At 40.8% G+C, this 9,383-nt stretch overlaps 2 non-coding genes across 2 annotated transcripts; one reads left to right on the plus strand and one right to left on the minus strand.

Annotated features, from left to right (window-relative positions):
- Positions 1 to 3,500: 3,500 nt before the first annotated feature.
- On the minus strand, positions 3,501 to 3,575 carry Trnas-cga (transfer RNA serine (anticodon CGA)). Its single transcript has one exon. It is a non-coding gene; the product is annotated as a tRNA-Ser (tRNA).
- A 157-nt stretch (positions 3,576 to 3,732) lies between these two features.
- Positions 3,733 to 3,807, plus strand: Trnas-cga (transfer RNA serine (anticodon CGA)). Its single transcript has one exon. It is a non-coding gene; the product is annotated as a tRNA-Ser (tRNA).
- Positions 3,808 to 9,383: the final 5,576 nt, after the last annotated feature.

The raw sequence follows: 9,383 nt of genomic DNA on the forward strand, positions 1-9,383 counted from the left end.
CGTCCCCTTTGAACAATTATATATGACTGTGCTTAAACTGACACATAATATTTTTAGCGCAACGCAATCTGACTTTCAGTAATCGCTACAAAGAATAGCCCTGACTAACATTAACCTATACGTTTCACAAATCACTTACCTCACAAAAATCTTGGTTGCTCGAACTACTGCAATACAGCGAGCGCCACTACTGCCAGCTAAATAAAAGATTCAAACTACGGAAGGCACTAACTACTGATAGGCATAGTTAGCAAATGAAAGATATTAATAGAGAACAAACAATGTATTTACCTTAATAGTGTTCAAAAGTCATAATGTATATAGCAGTTCATGACATCCAGTCTTACAAATTTCAAAACTCCGCCATCTCTCTCCCCACATCCACCACTGCTGGCGGCTCACCTCCAACTGCGCAACTCTACGCGCCGCTAACAGCCAACAGCCCAACACTACAATGGCAGACAACAATGCAAACTAGCCACAGCCTGCACACAGCACAACCAGTGATTTTCTTACAGAGCGCTACGTGGCGTTACCAATAAGAAAACCTACAGCCTACTTACATTATTATTACTATTATCGTGGTATGCATCAATTATAACAACAAAGTTGTTATACATATTTAACCACAAATACTCAAGTGCAACTATTTACACTATATAATCATTTAATGTCCCAGACTACAGACAAATGTCGAAAGACCCAATCCAGTGGAACACCTTGTTGGATGCTTCGTGTAGACTCGTGATACCACACTGCCGGTGAGAAGCTTGTTGGGACACTGGTTTACAATGTGGCTCATTGTCTGAATATTGCCATACTCACGTGCACTGAAAATGCTAAAGACCCACTTGGCCCTCTTGGGTGATAAATGCCAGAAACTTGAATTGGGTTGTGAATAAGTTCGTGGTTCAGAGTTTTCGTGGCCTAGCACTCACATTTCCACACAGCTGTACGATTGAACCCAATGGACAACATCTGGACTCCTCCATATGCTAGTTTTCTGGATTTCATTTGTTTCCTAGACAGAGAGAGTAAACCTTCGTGTAGCAGGACTGATTCAATTTTATAAACTTGCTGGAAAAAGTTGTAGACAGACACCTTTTGACGAAGGTGAGCTGGACAGAACTATGATGTTACTGGTAAGTCGTCACGGCTTAAAATATTCATAAAGTTTAGTGAGGCTTTGTGTTAGCTCTTCTTCAAATTCAAAAGGATCTTGACTCTGATTTGAAACTGCAAGGTCATCTGTATATTGGAATTTCCGGCAGGTCAAGTTTAGCAGGTCTGTTATGTAGAGATCGAACACCGGCGTACGAACAGCCTTGAGGCAAGCCATTGTTGTCTACATGCTATCTGCTCTTCTTCTTACCTTGGTGTACTTTTAACGGCCGATTGCTCAACATGTTGTTTAACAGGATGCGGGCCTTCAAATAACTACACATCCTCCGACTCAGTGTTGCAATATTAAAAGTTTTGGCTGGTCTCGTTGTCTAGGGGCTGGCATACGTAGTTGCCGCATTACAGGCCAAATACTGCTGAGTCTACAGTATACGATAAGAATACACACATTAATCGAATGGTCGAAGGTTTCTATCACTCGGCAATAGCGAATTATGAATGTAACATATAAATTCATAAATGAAAGAGTGCAATTAAATAAAATCTGCAGGTACTATCTTAACGACTGTAAATGATGAGTACGACAGTAGAAGTACTTTTGAGAATACGGTATATTTCTGCACAACACTTATTGGTGTCGATGGTCCAGCAATTAAATAAAATATAAGTTGAATAACAGGGAAACAATATATTCCTTCAGCACGTAAATAGTTATGAACAACAACACAGCGCTCGAGATATTCACTTCTAAACGCACACTACTTCTTCACTGTAGAAGCCACGGAAATCTCACAAGTACACAAATCGGCAAATCACCAGCGATCACACGCAAACCGCTCCACTCTCCAAGTCTTTCCATGCGTCCGTCACGTCCAGCCCTTCCCATGTCCTGTGCCGTACCGTCCAGAACTGCCGCCCTGCCAGAACTACCGCCATTCACTTCGGTAGTCGCCTCCCTTCGTAACGAGCGCTGTGACTGGCTAGAGCGCTCCCTCCATGTCTCCAAGCAAATGTACACTCACAAACGTGTTGAAACACATTCGAAGTACTGGAATTACATTTAAATAACTTGAAATTATATAAATGTTCTTACGGCTGGACCATAAACACGCTCTAACACACATTATTAGATACATAAACGAATTAAATAAATATATATCAAAGGAATAGAACAAAAGGTAGGCCAGTAGCGTAATGTCTCTGTGCTTTTTATAACGCAGTAAATATTTAACGAATTTCTTTATGAACAGTATATATCGGATATAAACAGAGACATAGATGAATAAATATATTTATAAGCAAGCTGCTACCGTTCTTTCGTGTAACTGTGGAGTACTTACGGCCTGACGCCATCGATAGTAATCGACCACTTTGACCTCCAATAACTCTTGTACTACTCAAGTTACACGCCTGTAACTTACATCAATTTAGGTTTACAGTAATAGGTTTCTAAAGACACGTCGATCGACGAAATCGGATGAAGCGTTTAAATTTTGGAAATTCGTTGCTGGGTGTTACTTGTATAATTTACCGTCAGATATTAAACTTTAAACTAATGAAGATATTGAAGATCTGATTACACCATCAGAATGGTCGTGCAAATAATAGTAATGTACATGTTTCCTTTTGAGGCACCATGATTCATCTGGCTACTATTAATTTCTATACGAACTGTGAAGTGTCTGCCATTAAGGTTTCACAAAGTGCGCCATCTTTGGCACTCTCTTTCATCGACACAAAGCACCGTCCTCGTCACAGCGGAATTCCCAGCCACGCGGCTGGACCACGCGCTGGGGCAGCCCCTCTCGTCCGGCTAACGTTTGACACCACGTGTTTGCTGCCGGGCCGCGGCTTTGACGAGCGTCGTGTGCGGTCGCCCCCCCAATTCCGAACATTTTCAGGGCGCCGCAATTCGCCCGTTACCTCACAAGGCTAACGTAGAGGCTTACAAGTTACTGTTTTCAGAAATTTCAATATTAGACAATCGCATCACAGCATGTGACAAACTGCTGACTGCACAACGAAAACCATCCCTGTCTCGAGTTTCTTCTGGCAGCCAGTTTTTATGTGAGTAGTTCAAAAATGGTTCAAATAGGTCTAAGCACTACGGGACGTAACTTCTGAGGTCATCAGTCCCCTGGACTTAGAACTACTTAAACCTAATTAACCTAAGGATATCACACACATCCACACCCGAGGCAGGATTCGAACCTGCGATCGCAGCAGCAGCACGGTTCCGGGCTGAAGCACCTAGAACCGCTCGACCACCGCGGCCGGCTATGTGAGCAGTCGAGGAGAGCAATTGGTCACGGTATTTTGTGCTTGGTCGAAAATCCAACTTGTTCAGATGGTGAAACTTCCTGGCAGATTAAAACTGTGTGCCCGACCGAGACTCGAACTCGGGACCTTTGCCTTTCGCGGGCAAGTGCTCTACCAACTGAGCTACCGAAGCACGACTCACGTCCGGTACTCGCAGCTTTACTTCTGCCAGTATCCGTCTCCTACCTTCCAAACTTTACAGAAGCTCTTCTGCGCAGAGCTTCTGTAAAGTTTGGAAGGTAGGAGACGGATACTGGCAGAAGTAAAGCTGTGAGTACCGGACGTGAGTCGTGCTTCGGTAGCTCAGTTGGTAGAGCACTTGCCCGCGAAAGGCAAAGGTCCCGAGTTCGAGTCTCGGTCGGGCACACAGTTTTAATCTGCCAGGAAGTTTCATATCAGCGCACACTCCGCTGCAGAGTGAAAATCTCATTCTTGTTCAGATGGTGTTACAGAATTAATTTGGTCCTGTATCCGATCTTTCAAACAGTTTGTATGCGCAAGCAAGCAGAGATACTGCGTGAAACTGTTCTAGTGTTATTCCTTCTTTCTAAGGATTTCTGTAGCTATAACTGTAGATCTCTGAAATTCTGCTGGCAATGTTCCTGTGCGATCATTTATTTAAAAGGCGAACTAACCATCTCCACGTTGTAGATCCACTGTGCACTAAAAAGTCCGGGTACAGCCCATGTGCACGTGCAACTTTTTCACATTTCGTCTGACTAAGGGCTGACTCCAGTTCAGTGGTCGTAAATGGAGAAGAGAACTCTGGGTTAAACTGTAGAGATTTCTTGAATTAGGTAAGTTCTTTCTTTACTTCGCGGAACATTTGTTTTATTTGCTGGATCCTTGGAAACACTCACTAAGTGGCTAGCGATTGTCTCGCATGAGATTGTCATCATTTTCGTACTGTGATAAGGGATGATCTGGTACTGGAAGTTATTTGACCCTAGTCATGTTTGGTGGTTTACAGATTTTTGCTACCTTTATGTTTCCAATCTGAATCACCTGCACCGTCCCGTCCCGTTTCCTTCATCCGTTTTCTCTTTTGCTTCATCCGTTTTCTCTTCGAGAATAACTGAGATGTCATTTAAGTCATTTAAAAACAAATCGTCGCTAGGCAATGATAACCTCGTAACTCAAACTGGCCAAATTTTACAGAAGAAACAAAAAACTAATTATAGAAATTACATGGGGACCTGATTAGTCAAATGTAGTGGTTTCTGCTACACAATATGAATCCGGTCATTGGTACATAAGACTTTATTATGCATTTCAAATTGTCTGCCGGTTTTTGGAGTTACGAGGTTTTTCACAGGGTTTTTTTTTTTGTTTTTTTTTGTAGTGATGGAGATAAAAGGCATGTAACGAGTGCACGGTTAATAATTGAAATGAATAAATGTTTAATTTGTTTAAAAAAAAACTTACTTAAACTTTGCATTATTTGTGTATTGTGAAACATCTGTAAGGATACATTGTTAGAGATATAAAGTGAAATGCATAATTTCACATTTATCAAAATATTGGAATCTGGATGTTAATAAATTGCAGTGTTTAAAAAACATAGAAAGAATGTTGTTAGCTTTAATTAAACTTTTATTACTGTAAACATTTGTGAAGTTTATTAACTTTTATTATTGTTACTATTACTGCTACTATCACAGTCATAGGTGGCTGTAAACAAGTTTATTTTCGGCTGCACTTTTTTGGGCACGGAAATGTTCTCTCATTACAAAGGTGAGGCAGTGTGTCACAAAATGAATGCACATTCTTAGGAAGGACCAGCTTTAGTTGTTGCAAATGCGTAAATTTTCTGCACTGATCTTTAGTGGTGAACTATAGAGTGGGGGCACTGTAAATGAGCTGGGTATGTTTGACATCCTTCTTGGAAGTGGTTTCCATGTATCGCTGAATTTCAATTTATATTCAATTTTTCCGGAGGGATCATACTTGAGACAGCAGATATTAGTCACTGTTGGATCCCCAATTTTGGATCCTGGCCGAATAGAGGAGTACAACGAGAGTTTATCATAGGACTTGAAAAACGCGTGGTCCAAATAATTGACAACATAAGGTATAGGACTTTGTCTTGCGGGAGAACAAACTTCTACATAGCCAGCAGGAGTATAAATGTGTCTGTTTTTTAACAACCTTTCTATGGTGGAGAAATTTTTGCACTGTTGTATTGTCTTTATGATTGGCGAGATGAACCAGTGCATTGCTCATGACTGAGTTTCGATTCTGGTACGTGCATCCGTCGCTATAGAAAATAGCTTCTGAATCATTTTGGACGTACGTTTCTATAAAATGCACGAGAAAACTGGCTAATTCCGAAGCTGTTAGTCCACCTTCACTCTCGTGCCAAAGGTAACAATAACCATTGTTACTTTTTAAATCATAGATGGTAAAGTTGTGGACCTTTAGTTTGCTTTTATAGTACAGTGCCGATGCTTTTAGTCTGGGAGAAAGCAGAAGTGCTTGAAGGTCCATAGTAAACACTCTAACTGGTCCTAATTTATCACTATTTTTCGCTTTCCTTGCCTCAGTTTTTCGGGCCATATGCAAAGAGTATTCATTGTCTGAGAGATTGCCTGTCTAGTGAGAACAACAAAGATCGCACTGGTATTTTTTGAGCGAACGTAAGTTATTATTTTCATCGAATATCTCGCAGAACTGTTTGTAAGCAGCTGGGATTTGTCCTCTTTTCTTGCAAAATTGTATATATTCGCTATGTAGTTCTGATTTACTCTGCCAGTTAGGTTCCAAGTAGAGTTTTGTGGAAGGACGACGGCAGTAAAGCGATTCCAGTTTCGGCAACTCTGCAAAAAAATCTAATGCTGATTGTCGTCCACCTGAAACTTTCGTTGGTCTCCCCTGCATTTGAGGCCCTTCTGCAAGCGTTCTTCCTGATGCCCACGTTCTGACTCTCCATTCGCCTAAGCACAAAGTATTCAGAAACACAGTCTTGCAAACAGTTTTTCTCTGTCTTTCTATTACAAAATTGTAATATAGTGTGTTAGAAGGATGAGATTTATTAGCTTCTGAATTATTTATGCGTCTTTTAACTGGAACGTAGTAGACATGGCTTTTAATAAAAAAAAATTCTTTCACCCCAAGTCATATCATGCCAGAAATGATTAAATATTAGCTGTCTCTGCTCTTCTGAAATATCCTTGCAATTCCGATTTAAGGAAGAATGTTTACAAGTACATCGTGGTTTCATTTCCCTCCTACTTCTGCTCATTGTTCAAAATGGTTCAAATGGCTCTGAGCACTATGGGACTCAACTGCTGTGGTCATTAGTCCCCTAGAACTTAGAACTACTTAAACCTAACTAACCTAAGGACATCACACACATCCATGCCCGAGGCAGGATTCGAACCTGCTCATTGTTAGTCTCTTTTTGCCAAACTCATCTTTTTGCATTCCTAAATAATCCTGTACGTTTTTCTTTGTGCAAATTTTGAAGTGATTGATTGCTTTTCCTTTTACGGCGCTGCTTAGTACTTTTTACTCCCACATCAACTTCGTCATCGTCATTTTCCATGCTGTTGTTACTGCTATGGTCATTTTTGTTTTTATCTGGATCATATACATCACTACTGCCACTGGAGATATCATCCTCGCTGCTGTGTTCAAAAAGACTTTAAAACTCAGAAGTGGAATTCGCCTCTCTATTGGCTTCTTTTTCCGCTTTATCTGTAGCATAAACAATAGTGTCATCAATAATATTTAAATAATTTAATCACCTCAACTGTCAGACAAGGATCTTACTTGAATTGCAACAATATAAACTACGAGTTACCTTCATTTTGTAGGTCTACTACTCTTTCTGACTAGAATCTTCTTCCGGTGATTTTATACGATATGACCCGTTGTCAGCTTGTTTCACAAGGTGAAGAGTGAATTTACTCTTTTTACCCATAGCTGAAAACAAAATAGTTACTGTAGAATGTATAGGATTCTGTTAAGTTCTAAAATAAAAACCTCGTATGTACCGAGTGCAGTCTGCATTACGCACGATGGAAAACTCGTAAATCAACACTGTATTTAACGAGGTGATTATTAATTCTGTATATTAAAATACAATACATAAATACCTAGAAATACTAACACGTATCTGTAGCAATAAAGCAGTGTTGGGTCTGTCAGTCAAAAAGGTTACTATCAAAAACGGGTTTAATCTCGGAGCATGTGTTCGCCCTGGACACTAACAATGGCGATTCCGGAAATGCGAGGTTTACCGCACAAACTACATATCGCTGGAGATGTGAGTTTTTCAACATTGCCCCTAGATGGCGACACCGTACAGCTCGACGAAGGAAGGTTTCAACAGGTCATGTGGCATAATTGTCTACATTTGGTAATGGAGTTACGTGGATTTCATTGTCAGATGGAGTTACGAGGTTTCCATTGCCTAGCGACGAAATGTGGCAATCCCATATTGAGCGTGGCTAATACAGGAGACGACCTCGCTTCCACAGAGCTGTGACGTCCACCTTATACTGACGTGAGATTGTTTGACTCTAATGCGCTCTTATGTCTGGAGAGTCTGTCAACGTTCAGCTGGCAGTAGAGGCTGGATCTCAAAAGTGCTGTTTGCATAGGAAGTAATATTGGTGAATATTGTGCGTTCTATGCTGAAATTACGATTGGGGCGCTTTCTGCGAGAGTTAACCCAATTGGATGTGTCCAGATACTCGCCCAGGGAGCGCCGGTAGCAACCAACAAACTTGAAGATGCATTCGAGGGCGAACATAGTGGCTGCACAAGCGCAGGTCCACAGCTTGCTTCCCTTCGCTTGCCACAGCTGTTGCCCCAGAGGACTGTTCCCACGCCACGCCTACACCGTGAGGCTTGCGACCTTCCACCGTGCGAGCGCATAAATTTTGGGGTCGCCAAATTGTAAACCGACCTGTTGATTAATTTTTGTATGTTTCAGTGGACCGACTGTAATAAAACTTTCCCCAGTACTATCAGTTATTAATGGTACGTCTCCATTTAACATGTGATTAAGCTGATAATTTTAGTGGTTGCTGAGATTCTTAAAACTCGAAATTTTCAATGCAGAATGAAGTATAGCTTCATGATACACTAACTTGATGAAAAAAGCTTATTTGTGCCGTCAACTATACAGTTGTACGTTAGTTCTCTACCTATTTCGGTTCTTATAACCATCTTCACAAGGGATCCAACCATCTCCTGTGAAGGTGGTTGTAAGAACCGAAACCGGCACATAAAAAACACACAGTTGTACAGTTGATCAGCTGATGGCACAAATATGCCTTTTTCAAAATATTTCACAGCTGTATACAGGCACCTACGAAAAGTTTTATTAACACTGATATGATTGTATTCCTGTCATAGAGGTAATTAGCTGAACACCTAATCACAGAACTGCTCTCAACTCATCGTACTGTCGTAAATATTTTGGAACTTTCAGTTTCGTTTCAAGTTGTTTTTAGTCAATGATCTGTTTTTGTTAAGCAGAATGTTTGGTATAGTGAAATAAGAGTGTCCGCGAATAATTGCGGTTAAGATTCTATGAGTGTGTACATATTGTTTAAGCAGTGGAATAAATACTCTACATAAAAGGAATTTTGGAAAACAGCCTGTATTTATATCGATTGACTAATGTTTCCACTTTTGTTTTTCGTGTGTAAAGATACTGAAGTTACCGCTGTTTAAAGTTTATCTGGCCTCTTTGGGCACATAATTTGGCACAGTACCAAAATTTATTAAAGGCTCAAATCGACCGAATAGGGGACATGGTTAATTATGCGATGGCAGCAACAATCTCGTTGGTTTTAACCTGCCTCAGCCAATCTGAAAAGAACATGGCACTGCGTTCTGGAACCGACAGAGTAACTCCGTGGCGTAATTGTTGCGGAGTCGGGATCTAGTTTCCATAGAAAAAGTACGTGTCTCCTGCTGCTCTGAAGCGT

Source organism: Schistocerca gregaria, chromosome 4 (assembly GCF_023897955.1).
Source record: "Schistocerca gregaria isolate iqSchGreg1 chromosome 4, iqSchGreg1.2, whole genome shotgun sequence".
NCBI lineage: Eukaryota > Metazoa > Arthropoda > Insecta > Orthoptera > Acrididae > Schistocerca > Schistocerca gregaria.